This window comes from Lactuca virosa, chromosome 6, assembly GCF_052849685.1.
Source record: "Lactuca virosa cultivar CGN04683 chromosome 6, Lactuca_virosa_CGN04683_v6, whole genome shotgun sequence".
In the NCBI taxonomy this organism is placed as follows: Eukaryota; Viridiplantae; Streptophyta; class Magnoliopsida; order Asterales; family Asteraceae; genus Lactuca; species Lactuca virosa.
The window spans coordinates 102,897,845-102,915,722 of NC_136431.1; the positions used below are offsets into that span (position 1 = coordinate 102,897,845).

General features: G+C 33.9%; 1 long non-coding RNA gene across 1 annotated transcript; it reads right to left on the minus strand.

The window, feature by feature from the left end:
• Positions 1 to 2,895: 2,895 nt before the first annotated feature.
• Positions 2,896 to 5,956, minus strand: LOC145120441 (uncharacterized). The gene is made up of 4 exons (XR_013714200.1): positions 5,703 to 5,956; positions 5,526 to 5,610; positions 5,132 to 5,168; positions 2,896 to 3,261 (listed from the first exon to the last, which is right to left on the minus strand). It is a non-coding gene; the product is annotated as an uncharacterized LOC145120441 (long non-coding RNA).
• Positions 5,957 to 17,878: the final 11,922 nt, after the last annotated feature.

A 17,878-nucleotide genomic window follows, 5' to 3' on the forward strand; every position in this document is an offset into this window, starting at 1 on the left:
CATGTCAGATTTTCTTGCTAATAATAACAGCCTTGCTCCGGTTGTTGTTATTGCTCAGTTTGCCAGAGTCAAGTTTATTAATGGTTTGTAATTATTTTTAAAAGCTATTTTTTAAAATTTTATATATAATTAATTAATCAAAATTATTTTTGCAGGTCGTCCTTTTTCCTCCACCTACTTTGATGTTAGTAGGTTGTTCATAAACAATTATATCGATGAGATTACAAGCTACAAAAACAAGTATTTTCATTTATAATGACTGTTGTATTTTCAGATTTATTTATTTCATAATGTATTAAATTTAATTATTTTTTTCTTATAAATTAATAGATTGGTTTTTGAAAATGGACAACAACTTTCATCAAGTGGAATCAAGATGATTGCATCAAAACAAGACACGAAACACGATGACTTTATGAAAAATCATCTGTTTTCTAACATTGATGATTTGTTTGAACCTTTAGAGGTACTTTACATTATTTTTAAAGTTGTTACTTTAATGCACCTTTTTTTTAACTTTTAAAAGAGTAAGAAACAAACAAAGTATATTGTTATAACGAAAGTAGCATACACTTTTGCATACTAACATTTATTAACATTGAACATTATTTAAATTTCAAGGAGAAAACGGTCATTATTGTTGGTACTGTTAAGGGAATACGTCAAAACATACGATGATATTACCTTGCTTGTAGCAACTGCAAAAAGTCGGCAAAAGAAAAAGAGTCTTCTACTGATAAGGTTGATGGTTCTCATGAAGTGGCTGAAATTGTTACTTATGAATGTGCTAATCCTAATTGCAAAAATATCAAAATTTCGGTTATTCGAAGGTATTAAATATTTATTTTATATAAAAATAATATATGTTTATCATAATTGTGTAATCTAATATGATTTTATACTTTATTTAGATTTAAAATCCCACTTCGTGTTTAAGACAACACATGAACCTTGACTTTAACCTTATTTGATCAAGAAGCAAAGAAGTTATTTAAATACACAGCTAAAGAGTTGTATGATAAAAACAAGAAGGTATTATTTTATAGTTTTTAATTACTTCTTTATGTTATACATTATATGTTTTACATACAAAATATCTAACAATATTTATTTATATTTTAGCTTGGCATCAGTTTGGATTTGTATCCAATGGAGTTGAAAGTTGTGGTTGACAAAAAGTTGGCAATTAAAATTGATATCACAAGTTACAATGTGGATAATAAAAGTAATATTTATGGGATAGCAAGATTGACTGAGAAAGCAAACATAATTGATGAACTGGAGAAAAAGAATCTGAATTCACAAGTTTTTGTCAACAATTATATATATATTTTTACCACATTGGCCCAACTATATATGACTAAAATAACATTTTCTTTTGATCTTATAATGCAGCCTGCTAATTCAGATTCATTCATGATTGGTTCTTCAGATATTGCCTCCCAAGAGACCAAAGTTGTCAAGGTTCTACTTTTTAAAATATAATTTTGAAATATTTCAATTTAATGTATAACAACTAACTAAAATTTCTTCTAGGATTCTTTTTCACACACAGGTGAAAATTTAACACCGTGTGCTAGGGACAACTCAACTGCAACAAGTCCTACAAAGTTGTTTTCTACACCAACAGAATTGAAAAGAAACCTTGCTACATGCATAGATCTTGATGAAATGGAGAATATGTCTACCTCTAAAACTCCTCGGTTGCCAACACCAGATGAACAACCAATCCCTCTTTTGGTACCCAAGAAAGAAAAGTAAATGCACTTTACTTCTACAAACAATCTTAGTTCGTGGTTAATTTTGTTTCAGCATCATAGACTCCTAAGCCGTTTACATTTTTAAGTTTGTTTTTTTAAGGTGGTTTTCTGGGAATTTTATGATTTTCATATTTGTTTCTTGAAATTACATTGGCTCAATTTTTTCAGTACTCTAATGTCATTTACTATGTTATTTTGTTTCACGTTTCTGAACATCATATAATCAACATTATTATTCACTTAACAATCAGGCTAGCATATTAAAATATTCGTCATTGTTCTTAATTTTGGTCCCCATTTTCTTCTTACCTTTTATTCCTTTTGGTTTGTTCATTATGTAGTTATCACATGTCACTTCACTTGAATGTGCAGAATTTGTTCTCATTTTTAAAACATAAACATCTAAAAAGTACAAATTCGTATTATTTAAATACTGCATATTATTTGCACAAAGTCTGTTTCATTCTCTTTTATGTTCTTACTGCATATTAGAAGGAATACCAACAAACTTTAGCTTTTATGCTAACTTATTCTATTTTTCTGTTTTCGAGCATGTCCTTGGTTGAAAGAAAACACGTCAGATGTTCATTGGTTTCATTTAATATGTGTTTTTTATTTTATATTGACAGTAAAAATGAAATAATGAAATAATGAATATTGCTGAGAAAAATGGCTTATGTAATGGGACAAGACTCCAGGTGATATCATTGGGCAAACGTGTTATTGAGGCGCGTATCATATCTGGAACTAATATTGGAAACCGTACTTTTATTCCAAGAATGTCTTTAACTCCATCAAAAAAGAAGATTCCTTTCAAATTCCGAAGAAGACAGTTTCCATTGACTGTATGTTTTGCAATGACCATTAATAAGAGTCAGGGACAATCATTATCCCGTGTTTTATTCCAAGGGTGGGTTGTTTCTCAAACATCCCGTGTTTTCACATGGCCAATTGTATGTTGCCTTATCTACAGTTCAAAGCAGAGAGAGATTCAAATTATTAATTTTAGATAAGGACGATAGCCTCACAAATCAAACTTCCAATGTTGTTTATAAAGAAGTTTTCTAGAATTTATAAACAGTGTTTTTGTACCATCTTTTATTTACTTTTCAAAAATAATATTTCATCCATCATATTAATTAAATAATTTATAATACTTTATTGCATTTCATTTATTCATGTTAATTACAATATCACTATTCTTCATTTTTTGTAAACTTTGATATGTTTTTTTATTACACAACCAAAATGAAAATTATAATTCTATTTCAAATTATCAACCGTGGATTTCCATGGGTTTTAACCTAGTTATTAATAAAAACCTCTCCTACATGCCACGTGTCCATTTTTTAAACCAATCTTCTCCCACGTGGCATTCTCTCCAGCAATTCTATCTATTTTCTCCCACCCAATTCATCAATCGATATCAAATCGGTAATCAAATTTGTATCCCTAAACTTCAGCTGCCGAATTTGGTGGAAATTCGGTTACCATGTTATCCCTGCATTCAAATTCAATTTCAAATACATTAGAATGAAGTCAACAATATCCCATATAATCAGCAATTATTTTGAATTCATTAATCTTTTACCAAATTTACAACAATCATAATAGGAATGCAATCATGATTACAATATTATCTTTATTCTATTCATTACAACTATAAATACCGACCCCTAAATGTTTTTCCAACATTTTCCATCTTTCTCATTTGATTCTTATATGCTTCTTCATCTATGCAATTCTTGATAAAGCATCCTCTAAACAACCATGTCGATTTTTTATTTGTATATTATTTTTCCTTATTTTGATAATTTCTATCTTCTACTCCTTCTGTTACCCCTCTTATGTACCATCGTATAAACATATATATGTGTATTTATGTTTGTTCCTTTGTGTATGTAATATCTTATAGTTATACACGTTAAATAAATTAACTTAAAGTATATGAAAAAACATTGATCGGTCTATAACTATTAGCATAGTAGCATAATATGCTCACGATTTAAATGAAAGAATTAATCTGTCCTTTATTCTAAATATTTTAACTGTTGTTGTACTTTTAAATTTAGACAATTCATAGCATTCTACTTACATTAGTTTCTAAGTAATAGCACAAATATCTATTGATTATGTTAACGATTTCAATAGGTCATTGTGACAGATACCTATTGATACTTACATTACTTTCTAAGTAATAGCAAATATACCTTTTCTTTTATTTGTTGTTTATAAAACTGCAATTATTGTTTTTTTAAATGACAATTCTGCCTTTTATATTATATTATACCAAATAAATGTTTGTTCACATCAGTCAACCCGCTTTTGAATATGCTTATGACAATATCCTGTACCAACAACAAACAATAAAACTGCCATAGTTCTATTTTTAATATAAAATGACAATTATGCCCTTTTATATTATCTTATACAAATATAGGGTAATTCTTAATAAAGCATTATCCTTTTGCATATACTTATGTTTTTTGTGTGGTTTGTCTTTTATTGTAAATATCTTCACTGGTGTTGTAATTATAAGTTTAGACCATTCATAGCATTCTACTTAGCATATATCATGTTTTAAAAATTATAGCATTGTAAAAGTACAATGCTTCTTATATTTATATAATCTTATACCAAGTAACTTTTATGTACGGCAGTTTTTTAGCCAAAGGGCAAAAAGGTCAAATTCCTATAAAAAAAAACAAAAGATAAAACAATTATTATTTATTTGACATAGAAAATTACAATCATGCCCTTTTCTATTAATGTTGCCATTTGTTTTCATTGTTTGTATTCTGTTCGGCCTATGTGTACTTAAAAATGCCTAATAACTATTTAAAAATATATCGATAAAGCCAAGCACAAAGTACTCGTGAAACTTCAAGATTTAACATATTTTTTTCATTTACCAAAAACAACAATGTACTTTTTCTAATGTGTAATTAGCATAATTGTACAAGTAACTAACATGCATGCCATGTAAAACTGTAACTACTTGCAATATGAAAAACCAATAAATATTTCCATCGCCTAATAAAAGACATAAATTTATTTGGAAAATAATGCATTAATTAAATTATATTAACAACCTTTTTTTTGGAAAATAAGAAAATCAAAGTGTATGAAAGATTAAGAAAGAGACATTGAAAGGATCATTATTTGTTCTTAAACTAATTCGTGGCACAAACTAATTCATGTAGTCTCTTAACAATATTAAACAATAAATGATAAATGATTTAACAAATTTTACTTCTTATTGATAAGCACTCTAAGTGCTTCCCAAGTTTATAACCATGCAATGATTTTCCATAATAGCAGAAAAACATAGGTGTAACATTTTTAAAGACTGAATGATGAAGAAAAATCACCTTTTGATGATAACAACAATGGTCCACTCTTGTAAACCTACAAATCATCGATAGATAGTTACAACAAAACTCAAACTCAACCTGTGGTATAATAAGATAACAAAAATGGTTCCTTCATACACAAACTCAAACTAAACCTACAAATCATCGATAGATAGTTACAACAAATCATTTTGTATTTTAAAAAAGCATAATAGGACAAATTGTTATTACTCCATTTCAAGATTTTTCCTTCATACACTACATTCTTATACACCCAAAATCTGAAATTTGTAAGTGGAATCTTAATCTTATATATGTACAATTACCATGTCAATCTAATTTGGAAGGTACCTGATTCAAACAAATACTCACACTGTATGAAATTCAAGATTTCAAGCAAATTGAAAGGTACCTAATTGTGTCTCCGTTCTTAAAGTATTTCGAGTTATTCCTTACTACCACTTCAGTATTTGCTAACATCTTCAAAGACAACATTTCTACAAAAAATAATCAAGTAAAATTATCTTCCAACTAATGTATGTTCTGTTAAAAAAAACTTAGATTAACAAAGATTTAGATAATTTCTTACCGAACATTTTCCTGTCTTCAACCCCCAATGTTTCGTTTCTTCATTCTCTGAGTTCTACATCGGATATTAATCAACATAAGTTTCTCTTCAGTTAAATCTTCTTCTATGGTTGTATATTCGTATCTGCCTTCATCGACAGCAATGGAGAAACTTCCATACCCTTTCTGAAATGAATACGAGGGAGATGTTTCAGGTGTTGGCGGAAAGATCGATTTGGGGATAATTCTAGGTCTTCGTTTCTATGGGGTGTTTGGGATAACTTTTTCAGGTCAAAAAGTCCTTTTTATAAAAGGACTTTTTGTAAAAGGTGTTTTTCCAAAAGTTATGGTTTAAAATGTGTTTTGATGGTACAAAGACAAAAGTTGCTTTTAAAAAGTACAAAAGTCTCAAACATCACGTTTTTGTGACTTTTGAAATCAGCCTTTTTTTTTCCTTTTGCTCAAAAGTTGTTTAAAAAGAACTTTTTAACTTAGACAAACATCTTTTGCACTTTTTTGATTTTTTTGAAAATTGAAAAGTCAAAATGTTGTTTTTAAAGCATTCCCAAACACCCTCTATTATAGCCAAAGAGAGAGGGGGGGGGGGGTAGGGTTGGCTGATAAGTGCTATGTTTTTGGTGGGTATTTTGTTAAAATAAAAATTAATATTTTTGTAAATAAAAACATTATATACATAAAAATACTTATATGAATTGTTTAAATAATTTTTTTTCTCATTTTCTCTGTTAAAAATATTTACATAACTTTCACCGGTATATATCCCCAATTAGTATTACTTTATGATCATTACTCAACAATTAAGTTATAATAAAATAAAATTAATTTTAAATTTTTTATCCGTGGTGTCCACGGGTTATAACCTAGTGACTTATAAGGATAAGAATGTTTAAAACACCAACAAAGTATACCTTTTGTTTAAATCTCACCTTGGGGTAACCGGATCATTCATATGAACCGATGAGTTGACATATTTTAGCTGAGTTGGCATATTTAATTGGTGAGCTGGTATATCAAGTCAACATTAAATTAAATGAGAAATAATCCACCCTAATAAAACGATTTAGGGTACAGATGCATACGGCTCTCTAGATCGATCGCCTTCTTCAACCTTTATGGATTCTCCCTGTAAATCGTTAAACTCCAACTCAAGCTCAAAATTTTCCAAAATCGTTCAACACATGGCAAGAACGTATATCCCAACCGTTTCAAAATTGCTTATATGTATGATTATATGAACATTTCTACGTAAGCATCAACTCAATTCTTCAGCAAAAGATTTTGGACATAAAGACTTGGTGAGTGGAGAAGGTAATAGGATAGATAGGAGTATCTGCACAAGGGATCTTGAAATGCTTCACCACTAAATGGCTTATAATGGCTTCCACCCCTGCCACTAGATCGATTGCCTGCTTATAAGATAGAATAAAGATACAAATTTTTTGATTTGGGCAAGTTTTATCTGAAATGATTGTACAGATTCAAGGCAGATTCATTGAGTAATAAAACAGGGGCAAAATGGTCTATAAGCATCAAACTATAGGGGTGTTTGGCTAAGCTTATTTTCCGAGCTTATATTTTATAAGCTTATTTTTTTTTTGACTTATTTTTCATGAATTCGGCTTATTTTCTTAGTGTAAGTCATAATAAGCTCAGAAGTTGAAATATAAGTTAGAAAAAATCGGCTTAGAATGCACGGTGTGGGCAACCCCCACAGCCATTTTTGTGACGTGGAACGCCCCTCAACGACGTTGTAACGCGGAACACCACCCCCCCCCCCCCCCCAATTCATTATCCAGCGTTATGACCCAATCTGTTGCCCTTCGTTGCCCTCTCAACGTTTCATAACGCGTGAAACGGTCGGATTTTTAACCGTTGAGAAGTTTAAAAAAAAATTAACCATTTTATTTCAACTATATATACATACACAAACATAATATTTTTTACAACCTTTTCTCATCTTCATCTTTATTCTATTCACAAAAAAAAACCCAACTTTCCTTTCAACCAACTATGAAGCAAAACCCGAACACCCCGCCACCAAACACAAACACAAACACGTCCATCCCAATGGGTTTCGCGCAATACGGAAGTTATATGAACCTTCTCACCTCAAACTCACCCCCAATACAATTTGCTACATCCCCAATGCAATTTCCTACATCCCCTTACATGCAGCAAAACCCAAATCTTCAACAAAAACTTTTCAATGCTTTCAGTTCCATGCAACAAACAGCCACACAACCACCACCAGAAATTGTTCCTGAAACAAAAGCGGGAGGCAGTGGGAAAGGGAAAGGGAAAGGGAAACGGAAAGGGAAAGGGAAGGCAGTCGGGGATAAGGAAGAAGAACCTCCACTATGGTGGACAGCGGAGGAGGAGTATTCTTTAGCGGAAGTGTGGAGCAGGACTTCAAAGAATCCAACCAAAGGAAATGATATGCGAAGAGTTGGGTTTTGGGAAGTCGTGCTCGGCAAATTCCACACACTTATGAAGAAACAGCCGTATCGGGAATATCGACATGCTTAGCAGCAAATGGACTGCGATCAGTCGACGGTGCACCAAGTTTAATGGTATTTTCATGAGAGTAAAATTGCAAAGGCAAAGTGGTGCGAATGATTTTGATGTTTACAAAGCCGCGAGGGAACAATATCAAGTGGAAATGGGGCATGCTTTTGAGTTTGAAAAAATATGGGAGATTGTTAGGCTAGATCCAAAATGGAATAAGACGCTGATGTCACACCCCCAAACCGGAACGGCAGAAACGTTCGGGGGTGGAGGACGTCATGTTTAGTATCACAAGACATGCATCATAGTAATCAAAGTAATAAACAACCATTTATTAGAAAGAAAGTGTTTACAAAGTATGTGATTCACAAAAGATAGATTACAAAAGTAATTATCAAAACAAAACATGAAGCTTCTATGCTCCATCTTCTGTATTCCAGCGTGCGAACCTGTCTACTATTTTCCTTAGAATACAAGTTATTTTGAAAGCATAGATCAGCATTTAAGCTGGTGAGTTCATAAGATTTTAGTGATGTAGTAAGTAAGTTTGTAGAATGTTGTAGAAAGTTATAGTAAGTTGTGTTTAGAAAAGTTCACCTGTTCCTCAGAAGATCCTATATCTTCTGATGTATTAAAAGATAAGTATAAATGACTCTACAATCCTTTCTATGAATACTAAATGAATATAAGTTATATTGAATACAGATCAAACAAATAATCGATTGTGGGAATCTGCCCTAAACCCACAACCAAACAAGGAACAGGGAATGAGGCGTAAGTCACACATTCCATTGTTTGTTGGATCTTTACTGAATATAACTCTTTTGCATTCCATTCGTATTCACGGAGTTAATTGTAATAGTTCCTTTATGTTAATGAAAACATCTTGTAAGAAAACCCTCATTTCTTTATGAATAAAAATATTAACCACAATAGTTCTTTCTACAGTCACTTAGATTATACTTGTTATATATAGTCTAATATCAAGCAGATAGTTAATTATATATAACCCTGATGTGTAAACTAAGGTATTACAAAATTAACCACTTCAGGTCCTTTAATTTGTACTGGTTTAATAAAATGGATTAAACCTTTAATTGTTAAATTTCTAGTTTAGTTTACTCAATGTTCTATCTGAAAGTATGTTTTTGTACTAGAAAACGATGTATTGAATTTGTATACTATGACCTGACCTATACCTGGTACTACTTATGATTTGTTGGTGTATACATTATATATATATATATATATATATATATATATATATATATATATATATATATATATATATATATATATATATATATAGTTAAGTTTGAGTAAATAGTAGACTGGGTGCATCTGCTCTAAGCCCACAACCAAACAAGGAACAGGAAATGAAGCGAAAAACACACATTCTACTATCTATTGAACTCAATTAATATATATCCTTGATGTATCTACCGAGAAATCATAAATTTAGCATCATAAGTCACCTTCTATCTGAATGTTCATGTTATGAATAAGGTATGAGGCGTTGTTCTAATATTTGGACAATTACTAGAAGTAATGAAATCCAGTACTCTTAACGCCTTACTCGAAACTACTGTGAGTTTTGTATATATTCATGTGTTTTATTTATTATTGTCCGGTACTTTGTAGATGTACCTTTATAAATAATTCATGTATCATACTCATGTTCACTAACCCCAGTACATTGTATTTGTATCTTTATCAGTAACAACTCAGTAAACTGTAGGTGTCATACTTCAAGTTTGCTAACCCTGGTACGTTGAATTTGTACCGTTATCATTGAAACTCCGTATAACGTAGGTGTCATACTTCAAGTTTGCTAACCCTGGTACGTTGAATTTGTACCGTTATTATTGAAACTCGGTATAACGTATTGCTCTGTTCCATAGAATGTTTCCACTGTTATGGTTATAGTATGTTCTTCTCTGCACTAGTTATAGAATGAACTCTCTGTACTTGTTATAGAATGACCCTTTGTACTTGTTATAGTATGGACTCTCTGTACTTGTTATAGAATGACCATTTGTACTTGTTATAGTATAGACTCTCTGTACTAGTTTGTAACACTAGTCAAAATAGGTCAATAGACAATCACATGTGATTATGCCAATCATGTAATGTGATTTTGTTAAACTAGTAATGTGATAAGAATGTTATGTAGTTCATGATAAATTCTAATACAAATATTAACTTTCTTTATGATACAGCTCCAAGTATACGTCCATCCGATTCGAAAATATAGAGAATGTCTGAATCTGACTTCGCATAAAAGAAGTTATGATAAACCAAACACTATAAATCTCTATTGTAAGATGAATTTAAAATATACTTAGAATTAGCTATTAAAATCTAAAAGAGAGTTGTAATACCTGTAAATACCTACGCGTGCATATAAAGAACGTCAAAAACGGAGTTCGTATGTGAAAGTTAAGACCTTCCGAAGATTCAGCTGTCAGAAACCCTAATCTGACTGAGCTCACGACGTGAGCACAGGACTCACGACGTGAGAAGTCATTTATCCATATCTCGGAATCTAGAAGCTGTGTGACGAGGCTGTGAGGGGATAAGATCCAAACTCACGACGTGAGCAAGGATATCTCACGACGTGAGGAGTCACATGGCCACCTTCCGAAGGTAGGGACGCAAATGGCAAGTCTACGGGATGAACATGCAGGAGTCACGACGTGAGCATATAAAACTCATGACGTGAGGTTCTAAAATTCTTACTATAAATAGCAGGTCCGACTTCAGCCATTCTTACACCTAAACTTCTTCCCTTTCTCTCCTTTGCTGAGGCCCTCTTGCATCCCGAGCCCCGACGACCTCGTACGCTGACTGTTTTTGCTTAGATAACATAAAATCACGCTACTAGGGTGAGTTTCACGGCCCCACTTTCTAATATTTCGAGGGAAAACGCATGCTAGATATTATATATATGTTATTATTATGTCTATATGATAGTATATAGTTATTATAGCCGGGGTATAGTTGTTCTGAATATAATATTTTGAATATATACAACTATTATCAACTTATCAGTATGTTAATTTACTAATGTAGATCTTGAGTTATACTTAGGATTCTATATATATGTTGTGTGCGATATAGTTCCGAAGTTATATTCGGAAGTTCTATATGTTAAGTTATAAAGTATGTTGCTATTATTGGTTTTATGTCAAGATAAAATTGGATATGTTATATGTTGTTATTGTTAGTTTTATGTTAAGATAAAACTTGGTATTGTTATTGATAGTTTTATGTCAAGATAAAACTAGGAACGTTATATGTTGTTATTATTGGTTTTAGGTCAAGATAAAACCTGGTTTTACTTCAAGATATAGCTGTTATACTGCCTAAATATTATGAAGTTAGGAGTAATGTTTAAAAGCATAGTCTAGTAACTTAGGGTTTTAGACATGAAGATGCTTTTGTTGTTAGAGCTATAGGAAGCCGTCAAAGTCTACATGAGTAATTGTATTCATCAACTAAGATTGGGGATCTTAGCGGAAATCCTCTGAACTGTAACCGTTAATCCCGTGTGAGCGAGGAAGTCGTGTATAATTAGTATATGGGTTGACCACCCCACTTGTGACTGTTAGCTACGGTCAACCAAAAGCAAGTGATGAATTATCCTTTTATTTGTTATTGTTCCGGCGTCGATGAAGCGTACGGTGTTGTTCTCATGATAAATCATCAGTGTGTTAGTTTCTCATGGTAAATCATGTGTGTATTTTATCAGAGGTATTATGTCACAGCCGCGGTTACAGGCTCATGGTAGCAAATTGTTAGAAACATTATACTTTGTCATATACAAGTATTAATGTGAAGTAAAAGTTTCCCCCTACTTATACCTTAGGGTTAAGGAATGTTTAGGTATAACACTTAATTGATAAGTAAGCTATTATACCTAATATACATACTAAATGTTGGAGAGTCAAAATGATACTTTCAAAACTATACTTTTGAATGTGGAAAATGTATTATTTTATGGAGTTAAAACCTGTGGACTCACCAACTTTATATTGACGTATTTTAAAATGCATGTGTTTTCAGGGACTTGAAGCTGGTATGTATTCGAACAGAAGAAGTTTTACTATTACCTTTCTGTTCATTAAGAAATATGCCATAGTCGGATATTATGTAATAGGTCCTAGAAAAACAGTTATGTAACTTTCAGTTATCAATAAAGGTATGTATTTTCTTTAGTACTGTTCAATGTATGTTATATAACTGTGATACGAAGAATAACGTTACACTACCCGGTGTTTCCGCCGATGGCTGGGGGTGTGACAGAATTGGTATCAGAGCTATTAACTATAGTGAGCTAGTACTTTCTTAGGAAAGCACGTCTATAGTTTAGGACTTACTCTATTAGGTTTAGGTATATCCCTTAGCCTATAAATAAAAAGTATTTTTAATTATTCTACTGAAGGACTACTTACGGGAGCGGTGACAAGGATAGACATGTCGATTTGGGTTGCTGGATTTCAGAACGGCTATATGCTAAAATGATCCTGCCCTTTCGACTGTCCTGACTGGCCGGAGCCTTATTAGATAGACCTGAAGTAACAAACAATAGTTAAAGCGTGAATATAATAAATAAGAATATAGAGTCATATATAAAGACTCAGACCCGCGGTGAGAATACACCTTAATACCCGGAATGTTTTTGATCTTAAGGATTTAGATCAAATATTCCAACTAAAGTTTATATGTGCATATATCCTATCACAACTAGGTGTAGGTGCACAACTACATTTTATTATGATCAGATCATATGAACTATGTAATTTGGGAGTAATATTTGATAGACTAAAACTTTTTGGTGATCCAAAACGTATAGGAATTCGGTATGGCACATTCAAGAGAATGGATAATCATCGAGGACACGGATGAAGAAGAGGAAGTTTCATTCCCCATGATGGTAGGCGATCCTTACTACCCTATAAATCCAACCACCTTTCATCCAATACCTTCTGACGATGGAGCACCTTTACGCTCCAACGAATGGGAAGAGAGTGAACCAATGGAAGAAAGTGAATCCATGGAAGAGACAAAGTCGGTGGCATCATCTTTACCACCACTGAACACTCTTTACCGTAAAGTTCCAGGAGGAGTAAAAATGAAACGCACGGCACGTAAATCCATACCGATATGGCAAAAGACTAAGAAGAGTCAGAAGGCGTCATCTTCAGGAAGTCATAGAGTTCAAGATGAACCTGCACGGATCACACAAACCGTTGATAGGTGGGTGGCGGAGGAAAGAGCTGCCAAGATGTATGAGACTGGTCAATCATCTCGACCACATCTCCCATATTCTTCTGAAGATAACACTTTATCTCAATTGTTTGAGAAAAGTGTGAAAATTGAAGACAAGATGGAAATTATCGAAGGGAGGGCTACTCATCTCTCTAGAAGAGTGCGAAGGCTAGAAGGACAAAGGACACGAGATCAGGAATCGATGATGGATGTCCATCATCGTATAAATTTTGCTTATATGACATGATTACTCACGATACCAGGATTGTAGAGTTAGAGCTCTACAATCAAACCTCAAGAAATGAAGAACGCACGGGAAGTCTTGAGCAGAGAACTCAAGCACTTAAAGAGCAAGTGGTTAATGTCACTGACGTGCTGGGTCATCACTTAGGTTTCTGGTAGATAAGCTACAACTAGTGGTTATGTAAATAGAGAAAATCAGACTAGTTAAGGCGAAAAGAGGAAAGTTTATAGCAAGGATGTAGAAAACGTTGCAAATTTTGCAATGTTTATAGAAACTTTTCTCTTATAAACCTAAATAAACTGATGTAACCGCTGGTAATAATATGAAGCATACGTTACAGTAATCATTGTGTTGTCTATTATGTTTTACACTATGAATAATAACTGGAATATTTAGTACTCGTGTATTAAATGATTAACAAAACTCATAAAATTCTTATTATTTATAATAGGAACTAAAACAAAATGCCTAGAAGGAGTAATCGGCTAAACCCTAACCGACCATCAGCACCACAACAACAACAACCGCAACCACCACCAGAAATAAACCCCTCAATAAGTACAATACAACTTGAAGAAATCATTGCTCAAAGAATTGTTGCGGCTCTATCTAATGTCACAAGAGATGGAGTTAGAAATGAAGGCCATGTAGGGACCGCTAGAACATGCACCTACAAAGATTTTATGAATTGCAGGCCAAAAAGCTTTCAAGGAAATGAAGGGGTAGTTAATTTGACGAGGTGGATAGAAAAGACAGAGTCCGTCTTTCAAATAAGCTTTTGTCCAGATGATTGTAAAGTACGATTTTCAGCATGTACTTTCGCTGATGCAACACTCACATGGTGGAACAACCATGTGAATACCATGGGAATTGATACTGCAAATTCCATGAAATGGGAGGAGCTAAAAATGATGCTAGTAGAGGAGTATTGTCCTAGGGAGGAGGTACATAAACTGGAACAAGAACTTTGGACCCTAACCATGAAGGGTTCAGAGATAAAAGCTTATACCGCTAGATTTAATGATCTTGCTGTAATGTGTCCAGCACTTGTAACCCCTGAATATAAAAAGATTGAGCGATATATCTCGGGTTTAGCATCGCAAATCAAAGGCATGGTGATCGCATCAAAGCCTACGACTTATGACAGCACCAAGAGGATAGCTCATCAGCTAACCCTCACAGAGATCCAAGGAACAGAAGTGGTCTCAAAGGCGGAGTCTCCCAAATCTGGTACAAACAAGCGCAAGTTTAATAGGAAGAATCCCAAACAATCATCTGAGAAAAGACAAGAAGTGGTAACCAATTATGCAGCCACGACAGCAGTACCTACGCAACCAAAATCTTCATGGTGCAATCAGTGCAACCGTCATCATCCAGGTGACTGTTTTGTCTACACAAAGTGCAAGAAAAAGGGGCATACTGCTAGTTACTACAGGAGCGCAACACCTGCAACAGTAAATCAGGGAACAAATACTGGAGCAGGCCATGGTGAAGGAAGAAAGTGCTATGAGTGTGGGGAGATTGGAAACATCAAGAAAGAATGTCCAAAGTTAAGGAGTCAAGGAGGCATAGGACGTGGTAGGGCGTTTGTGATTAGAAGCATAGAGGCTATCCAGGACCCTTCGGTCGTATCTGGTACGTTTCTTATAGATAATTTATATGCTACTATACTCTTCGACTCTGGAGCATATCGAAGTTTTATAACTCCGAAATTTAGAAAATTGTTAAGTCATAAGTCTAGCAGATTAAAAGAAATCTATGAAGTAGAAATCACTAACGGTCAAACTGAGAAAACACATGAAATCTTAGAAAACTGTCTGTTAACTCTTAATAATTACCTTTTTCACGTCAACCTCATGCCAATGCCTATCGGGAGTTTTTATGTCATAATTGTCATGGATTGGTTATCTTCACACCGCGCCGAAATTCTATGTCATGAAAAAGCCATACGACTACCATTACCAAACGGCGAAGCCCTAATTATCTATGGTGATAAATCTGGGAAGAACCTCAAAGTTATCTCTTGTACAAAGACCCAGAAATATCTACATAAGAAATGTAGCGCATTCTTAGCCCACATTGTAGATAGGAAGAGAAAGACAAAAGAAATCAAGGACATACCTCAAGTATGTGATTTCCCTGACGTGTTTCCTGAAGATCTACCTGGAATACCTCCCGTCCGACAAGTCGAGTTTCGTATTGACTTAATTCCAGGAGCAACACCAGTAGCGAAATCTCCTTATCGGTTGGCTCCATCTGAAATGCAAGAATTTCTAGCCAACTACAAGAACTTCTTGACAAAGGCTTTATTCGACCAAGTTTTTCACCTTGGGGAGCACCAATCTTGTTTGTCAAGAAGAAGGACGGATCCTTTCGAATGTGTATTGATTATCGGGAGCTGAACAATCTAACGATCAAGAATCGTTATCCGCTTCCGAGAATTGATGATCTATTCGATCAACTGCAAGGATCCAGCTACTACTTAAAGATAGATCTTAGATCAGGATACCATCAACTCAGAGTACAAGAAGACGACATTCCAAAAACAGCATTTAGAACTCGTTATGGTCATTATGAGTTCTTAGTTATGTATTTTGGATTAACCAATGCCCCAGCAGTGTTTATGGATCTCATGAATCGCGTTTGCAAACCATACTTGGATAAATTTGTGATCGTATTTATCGATGATATATTGATATATTCACGAACCAAGGAAGAACATGGTCAACACCTTCAAATAATCTTGGAACTACTAAGAAAAGAAAAGTTGTATGCTAAATTCTCCAAATGCGAGTTTTGGATTAGAGAAGTACAATTTTTAGGTCATGTAGTTAGCAACGAAGGAATTCATGTTGAGCCATCCAAAGTTGAAGCAATCAGGAATTGGGAAGCACCAAAGACGCCAACAGAGGTGCGTCAATTCCTAGGACTTGCTGGCTATTACCGTAGATTCATAGAGAATTTCTCCAAAATAGCCAAGCCACTTACAACACTAACCCAGAAGAATACGAAGTTCAACTGGGAAGACAAACAAGAAGCTGCTTTTCAGAAACTGAAGCAAATGTTGTGTAGTGCACCAATCCTATCCCTTCCAGATGGAACAGAAGATTTTGTTGTATACTGCGATGCATCAAATCAAGGATTAGGATGTGTGTTGATGCAAAGAGGAAAAGTTATCGCCTATGCATCACGACAACTTAAGTTGCATGAGAATAATTACACTAACCATGATCTTGAATTGGGAGCTGTAGTTTTTGCACTCAAAATTTGGAGACATTACTTATACGGTACTAAGTGTACTATTTTTACCGACCACAAGAGTCTCCAACACATCTTAGACCAAAAAGATCTTAATATGAGACAACGAAGATGGGTTGAATTGTTGAATGATTACGAATGTGAGATTCGTTATCATCCCGGAAAGGCAAACGTGGTAGCAGATGCCTTGAGCCGGAAAGAATATATTAAACCCCGACGGGTACGAGCATTAACTATAACTATCCATTCTAACTTTACCGCACAAATTAGAGAAGCTCAGCTTGAGGCTCTAAAAGAAGAAAACATTAAGAACGAAGCTTTGCGAGGAATGGAAAAGCAACTTATACAAAAAGATGACGTAACGCGACACTTTATGAACCGAATTTGGACGCCTAAGTTCGGTGGAGTCAGGGACTTGGTCTTAGAAGAAGCCCACAAGTCCAGATATTCTGTGCATCCAGGCTCTGACAAAATGTACTTGGATTTAAAAGTACATTATTGGTGGCCAAACATGAAGGCAGAAATTGCTACTTATGTGAGCAAATGTTTGACTTGTTCTAGAGTAAAGGCAGAACATCAAAAGCCTTCAGGTTTACTTCAACAACCGGAAATACCTTAATGGAAATGGGAGCAGATATCAATGGACTTCATTACTAAGTTACCTTAAACTCCTAGTGGGTCCGACACTATTTGGGTAATAGTCGATAGATTAACTAAGTCCGCCCATTTCTTACCAATTAAGGAGAACGACAAGATGGAGAAGCTAACTAGAATTTATCTTAAGGAAATTGTCAGATTGCATGTAATTCCAAATTCTATTATTTCTGACTGAGATAGTAGATTCACTTCACGATTTTGGCAATCTCTACAAAAATCCTTAGGAACACGTCTAGATATGA